Consider the following 7,937-nt stretch of genomic DNA (forward strand, 5'->3'; position numbering starts at 1 on the left):
TTACTATTTCTGCTATAACTATGGATACTATTATTACTATTACAACTAATACTATTATTACTTCTACTATTACTATCATTACTGCTATTACTACTACTATGGAGATTATTACTATTATTACTACTACTACTACTACTGCTAATTATTACCATTACAACTACTATTGCTATTACTACTTTTACTATTACTGTTATTACTACTACGGAAATTATTACTATTACTATTATTACTACTACTGCTGCTGCTATTACTATCATAACTACTGCCACTATTACTTCTACTAGTACTAATTACCACTATTACTACTACTCTGGAGATTATTACTATTGCTATTATTACTACTATTACCATTACTACAACTACTATTACTACTATCACCATTACTACTGCTATTATTACTACTACTCTTACTACTACTATCACTACTGCTACTATTACCTCTACTAATATTGCTACTGCTCTTATTACTACTAGTACTACCACTGCTGCTACTACTACTGCTAGTGCTGCTACTCCTAGTAACTACTATTGCTACTACTACTTTTACTGTTACTGTTATTATTACTACAATGATTACTATTACTGCTGCTACTATTGCCACTACTACTATTACTACCATTACTTCCATTGATGCTGCTGCTACTATTACTACTATTACTATTTCTCCTTCTCCTTCCCCTTTTCCTCCATTCTCTCCTTTTCCTCTTCATCCTACAACATTTACAGAGATAGGATTCAAACACTGGATTTTAGGTCAGAGAACCTTGGCTTGAAACTGTGCTCTGCCACTTAATTCCTGCGAGCCCTTGGGTCTCAGTTTCTCATCTGTAAAATGAAGCATTGGATTAGGTAGCCTCTGAGGTCTCTTCTATCTTTTCACAGCATCCTAGATACTAATATACACACGTGCTTCCCAAATAACAATGACCTCTCTAACTTTCTCTTCATTTTATATTGGAGCTGTGAGCAGATGACCTTGCTACTTGAGCAATGAACTATGAAGACAGCTTATGGGAACAGAGTTCAGTTAATGGCTTTGGGAGATTGAAGGGTGGGAGACTGGGGCTCAGACATACTAATAATTTAACTCCTCTGAAACAGTAACTGTTAGTTGTTTGAGAGGAAATAACCAACTCCCAGTTCTTCAAAACATTCTCACAGATAAGAGTCTGAAAGTGGTAACTCTCAAACAAATGAGTAAAGAAAAAAGTCCTGGTGGTTACATGCATGACCTTGGAAATGTCACTTACCTGGGTCTCAGTTTCCTTATGTATAAAATGAGAGGTTTGGATTAGATGACCTCCAAGGTCTCTCCCAGTTCCAGAGCTAAAGTCTTATGATTCTTTGAATATGAAATGATTCCCAAGAGTAAGTATTTAATTAGTCATAGTCATTTGAGTTGTTTATAATAATTTCATGGCAATTTCTCAGAAGAGTGGATATTCTAGCATTAATTTTCTGATCTATGATGAAGGTTAGAATCTAAGTGTTAATTTTTCTTTGACTTACAAGTGTTCGTTGTGAATGTAATAATTTTGTCCTTTAAGGTACTTCCTGTATGGCATAGTATTTACCATAATAACTAGTAATGCTCATCCATTTTGATACAATGCTTATTCATATTGTCATGTCCCTATCTCCCCATCTTCCCAGCCCTACCATCAAGTGTGAGTTTTCTAAGGGCAGAGATTATTTCATAGGATCATATATTTTGTGTTAAATTAGACCTTAGACACTATCCAATTCAAATCCTGCAATTTATAGATGAAGAAACTTAAGCTCACCAAGAGATTAGGTGACTTGCAGCAGGGTACACAGGCAGTAAATGGTAGAGATAGGATATCCAAACCCAGGTCCTTGGGCTCCCAATCCATTGGTAGTGTTTTTATCCTGCCTGGTTTTTATCTTTGTATCTTCAGTGCCAAATATTTGAACGTGATAGGTGGTGAATAAATACTTGTTTATTCTCAGCATCCAAGAGACACTCCATGGTCTAGTGAGACCTACCCAATTAGAGACAAGGACTGGGGCTTGAACTGATATTTCTAGGGTTAGGTTCTGCTAAAATGAATAAACAGATGAATGAATGAAAAGCATTAATTTAGTGGTTATTTTGTGCCAAGCACTGTGTACAGGATTAGAAAGTGGATTTCCCACTCTCAAGGAGCTCACATTATAATGGAAGAGACACCTCATACAAGTTTCCAGTGCAGGGTAAATGGAAGGATCCCACAGTCCTTAGAGTGTAGTGGTAAAGCAGATGAAAATGAGTCTTCTGTAATGTTATTTCTGCTGATACTCATATCAATTTCTGATGTCCAACCATTTGACAATATCAAGGACTTTTGGGGTAAGAATCTATTTTCTGGGTCTTCAGAAATAGTGCCAGGTTGCATCTCCATAGGAGTCATTTCCTAGGATGGCCATGGTACCTGGGCTGGAAGCAGGGATTGTGGTCTGGGGGCTGCTGCCAAACCCTGGGGTCTTGGGCTTACCCACCTAATGGTGGCATTTGACCAGCAGTTGATATTGGTGGCGGCTGAGAAAGTAGACTCCTTTTCCACAGTGATTGCCCCTCTCAATGATAGCAGCAGGGCCAATGGTCCCAGAAGCACTACTATTCCCAGGGTTCTTGGACTCAAGGTCATCAACTCCATCAGGATCTGAAGGAAGGTTTTGATCAAGATGGTGGTTTTTTTTTTATCAAGATGGTAGTTTTACTTGCCTGGCACATGCCAGGAAGATATGGGCTTTGGGTTGGGTAGTAGCCTGGGATATAAAGACCAGGCAGTGAAGGTGACCTTATGAACAATAGCACAGCATCCCCTCCCTCCAGAAATCAAAGTATGGGTGTAGAGTCTGGATTTAAGGAAGGAAAGGAGCATGACCTGAGATAAGAAGGGGAAGGGTAACCTGGGTAGTTCAGTACCTTTTCTGAGACCACTTATAAAGAGCTCTTGCTCTCTAACCCAAAAACCCTAAGGCAAAAATAGGGTCTCCACACTTCTTCAGCAAAGGATGCCAAAGGTCTTGGTGTTCTGGGAGTAGGCACACATGAATGAGCCAGTACATTCCATAGTACCAATCAGATGTCAAAAACTCCCTCCCAATCCTCATTATTCTACCCCTCCACATTGTCCTAATTAGAGTGGTAAGTCAAGGGAAAGGGTAAGGATAATGATATGACAGGAGCCTCCTGGCCCTAGGGGAATTATGGGAGCAAATCTCATTTTCACCACTAGTTAGATCTGAGGATAATAACTCTAGAGCTGGAAAAGTCCTTCGAGGTCATTGAATCCAACCCCTCATTTTATAGATGAATAAGCCTAGACCCAGAGCAGCAAAGTGATTTACCCAAGAGCACACAGCTATTCAGGATCCAAGGAAGGATTTGAATTCAGATCTTCCTGTACTCTATCCATTGTTCCACTCTGCCTTCTCCCATTGGATTTTAGCAAACCATCTAGGCAGAATGAGAGGATTATGGTAGATGGCCTTTGAGGTCCCTTCCAATCCTAAATCTCCAGCACCTGATCCCACTTGTGAGACTTAGTATGTAGGGACCCATGCTGCATGCGAGCAACACTGCATACACATGCATTTTCTATTGTACATGACTTCATATACATGTTAAAGGACATTGCCCTTAGTGTTAGAATCAGATACTAAGAGATTTAGTGTGTATAGTGGGAAGGGCACTGATGTTGCTGTCAGAAGTGCTAAATTTGCTGTCAAGATAATTCAATAATTTGTTTTCTGGTTTAGTATGAAAATGGGTGGAAATATACTAAAAACAGAAGTATGATAGCATTTAGAAATAAATGGATGATAGAGACAAAATATAATGAAACACGGTAGATTCTGCAACTGAGGAAGCAGTCTTTCTGAATTCAGACTTCAGGACTGCTTAAAAATCTATTAACAGGTCAGAATTGCTTCAGGGATCAATAGCGGGTGAGTGGAATTTTTTTCTGTCTAATAATATTAACCTGAATATACTGTATGGAGCTTGCTACCTGGGGACTTAATGTACTTATGGGTAAGAGAGGAAGAACAAGATAGGAAGGAGAGAAAGCATGAAAGAAACTAGAACAGAGAAATGAAAGGTGAGCTGGAATATAGGTTATCTAGTCACTAAGTCTGAATAGGAGCTAAGTCTAATGAATAATTAGTGGGACATTAAGCAGAGGTGTCCAGGCTGGGCTCACATGGCTCACTTCACTGAATGGAAACTGGAAGGAAGGTGCTGGGAAACTACATGAAAACTTTCCCATGTTTGTTTCATTCATTCATTCATTCAAAAGGCATTTGTTAAGCACTTACTATTTACCAGGCACTGTGTTGGACATTGGGTATGCAATGGTAAAAAACAAAATTGTTTCTACCCTCAAGGCAGTTACATTGCACTGGAAAAAAAATAAAACAAATATTTGCACAGCTGATTCAATATAAAATGTAAGCAAAGAAATTATAGAATACTTATCAATCAATTAAGTGTCTACTGTGGATCAGGCACTGTGCTAGGTACCTGAGATGGAGCCAAATGTCAGTCTGTGCCCTCAAACAGATTATAATCTACTGAGGGAGCTAGCATGTACAAATGTGGGTCAACAAGATCTGAAATAAGTAGCATGAGCAGAATGATTCGAGTTAGAGTCATGAAAGACCTGGGCTTGGCTCCTGCCTTTAATACCAATTAGCTGAGTAGTGCTGGGCAAGTCACAAAATCTCTTAGCCTGAGTTTCCTCATTTGTAAAATGGAAAAAAAATAATGTCTGTAGTTCCTTCCTCTCAGGGTAGTGTGAGCCTTAGATCATCAGAGGTAGTGTTTATGAAGGTTTTGGTAAACTTTAAAGTAGTGCATAAATGTCAGTTATTATTAGGAATAGGGAATAGACTTGTGGTTTCATTGATATGGGCAAGTCCCTCTATTAATTCAGGTTGGCACTTTCTCTGCAACTTAGAATCTTAATTGCCTAAAGTAATGATTGCCTAAATGACTTGTCCAGGATCACAGCTAGTATGTGTCAGAAATGGGATCTGAACCCAGGTCTTCCAGGCTTTGAGGCCAGTTCTTTATCCACTAAGCGACACCGTTTTTCAATGTCACTATTATTCTCATCATAACTATTTGTCCACTTGTTGTTCAATTGTGTCCTACTAACTCTATTTTGGGGATTTTCTTGGCAAAGATACTGGAGTGGCTTGCTGTTTCCTTCTCCAACTCATTCTACAGATGAGGAAACTGAGGCAAACAGGGTTAAGTGACTTGCTCAGGGTCACACAGTTAGTAAATGCCTGAAGGCTGGATTTGAACTCATGAACTTGAGTCTTCCTGATTCCAAGCCCAGGCTCTATCCACTGTGCCATCTAGCTGCATATTTGTCCACAGCAACATTAATGCAGCCCTCCCACACCATCAATGTGTCCTATGGTTCTTCCAAATCCTGGAAAGAGTGAGACAATAGTTCATTTTATCTCACCTGGTTAGTGTATGGCTCCTCCATCGTCTCTTTTAACAGGTACTAAGGCAGGATGTGGTAAATGATGCCTGATATTGTCTCCCATCAGCTCTCCTATACTGGAAGGTACTGGTAGGAGTTGGTGATGACATACCAAGTCGCCAGCAGGTGAATGAGATGACCGGCCACATAGAGGAGGATTGGGAGCCTTGATCTCAGAGCTATCAAAAGAAGGATGACTGAGGCTTTAGCTTGGGGCACTGAAATCTAGAGGGGGATGAGAGTACTTTTTTTAGCAGAAAGACATGACTGAGTTTCGCACCTGGTTAGCCAAATAATGAAAATAGGAAGCTACCAAATGATGCTCTTCCTCTCACCAGCAGCTGCACCTCTAAGTGAGTGCCTCCTGAGCTTGGTCCTTCCCTACTCCTTTCCCCCAATGCTGGCCTCTCCAGAAATAGCCTTATGATGTCCAGGGGGTAGCTCTTCAAATACAATGTTAGCTTAGAATGCCCTCTCCTTGAGGGCAGGGACTGATTCACTTTTATTTTCCTATCTTTAACACCTGAAACAATGCCTGGCACATAGTAGGCACTTAATAAATGCCTGTTGATTGATTGGTGGGGTCTTGTGTCCCAAGATTCAAGGGTCCTAATTATCCCCATTTGAATGTATCTGAAAAAGTTGACTTGAAGGGACATTTTTTGCTGCGTGCCCCAGGCACCATGATTACTAGTAACGATTCTGTTTGACTTACCTCTCTTGCCTATGGAAGGTTCTTGGTGTTGGTTGATTTGCATCCTTAATGTATGATCCAGCTCTGTATTCAGGGAGACTGTTTCTAACTGGAGTCTTGTGTATGTGTCTCTGTGTTGGAAATAACAAGGACATTTATATCTCTCTCATCTGACCCCTTCTCTCCATTCACACAGCTACCATCTTAATTTGGATCCCTCATCATCTCATTCCTAGATTATTGCAATAGTATTTTGATTGGTCTCCCTGCCTCACAGCCCTCTTTGCTCCAGTCCATCCTCCACACAACTGCCAAGTCATTTTTCTTAAGATCAGAAGTGACCATGTTATCCTTCTCCTCAGCCCAACCACTGGCTTTCTATTGCCTCTAGAATAAAATACAGATACCCCATTTAAATTTTAATTTCCTTCACAAACTGGCCCCAACCTCTCTTTCCATCCTCTTTCGACATTTCTTCCCTTCCCATACTCCTGTATTCTAGCCGACTGATCTCTCTTGTCCTTTACACATGACATTCCATCTTCCTTTAGATGCAGCTCAAACACCATCTTGTGAATGAAGCCTTTCCCAAGTCCCCCAACTATCAGTGCCCTCTGTGCCATAATATCTTGTCTTTTACTGCTATATGTTGTATGTGTGCATATATATATATATATACACACACACACACATATATATACACATATATATGCATGTATGTAATATGAAAGTGGCTTGCTCATTTGGCAGCCCCAGGTTCTAATGGCAGTGTAAAGGCAGTCTGAGCCTGCCATTGTAGGACCATAAGGTTGACTGCCTATATGGGTCTCTGTGGGCTTGGACTCATTAAAATGTCCCCAAGGACATTTCCTTTCCAGCTGAGTCCAAGCCTTCACAGTTGTACCAAAAAGCTAAATGTTGATATGGGTCTCTGTGGGACAAAGGAGGTACTCACTGGATTGCAAGGTGATTCAGGGCATCCCAAAAGTCTTAGGGCAGTTTTAAGTTATTAAAGCTTAAAATGCAACAAGACTTTTGGAACACTACACAGACACACAGACACAGATATACACAAAGATATACGCAGACACATATACATATACATATACATATACATATAGACATGAATGCATGGATGTATGTGTATATATGTATATATACATGCATATATGTATATATAAATATGCATAGATATGTATATATACTTTTTATTTTTCCACTTTATATTTGTTCTGTATATTTTTTTAAATGCATACATTTCCCTTAATTAAAATGAGAATTCCTTGTGACCATTTCATTCTTTTGTACTTAGATCTACAGAGCACAGCATAGTACCCGGCACATTCTTGGTGCTTAAAAAAAAATTTATCAATTGATTGATCTATTCTTGCAGAGTTTAATTTGTTTAGCTTCTAGCTGATTCTAAGAATAGTGTGTGTGTATGTGTATGTGTGTTGGGAGTAGGGTGGGGAGGGAATCACCCTGTTATTGTTTTAACAATCCTGTTTGAACCTTGAAAAAGGTTGGCTCAGGTTGAGTTCAAGGAGTGAGCTAGAGCTTGGAGGCAGGTTGAGGAGGGGGAGTGTGGTTTAAAGCAGTTCAAACAATCTTAATTTCAATCTTCCCCTGTCAAATGATTCACTTTAGTAAGTTTCCCTGGGTCCCTGCCCTTAAATCTGATGTTCCTGTTATGAATTATATTAAGAAATACACAAAGCCTGGTGAGGTGGATAGAGATT

Source organism: Vombatus ursinus, unplaced genomic scaffold, assembly GCF_900497805.2.
Source record: "Vombatus ursinus unplaced genomic scaffold, bare-nosed wombat genome assembly UNPS02014874.1, whole genome shotgun sequence".
Taxonomy (NCBI): Eukaryota; Metazoa; Chordata; class Mammalia; order Diprotodontia; family Vombatidae; genus Vombatus; species Vombatus ursinus.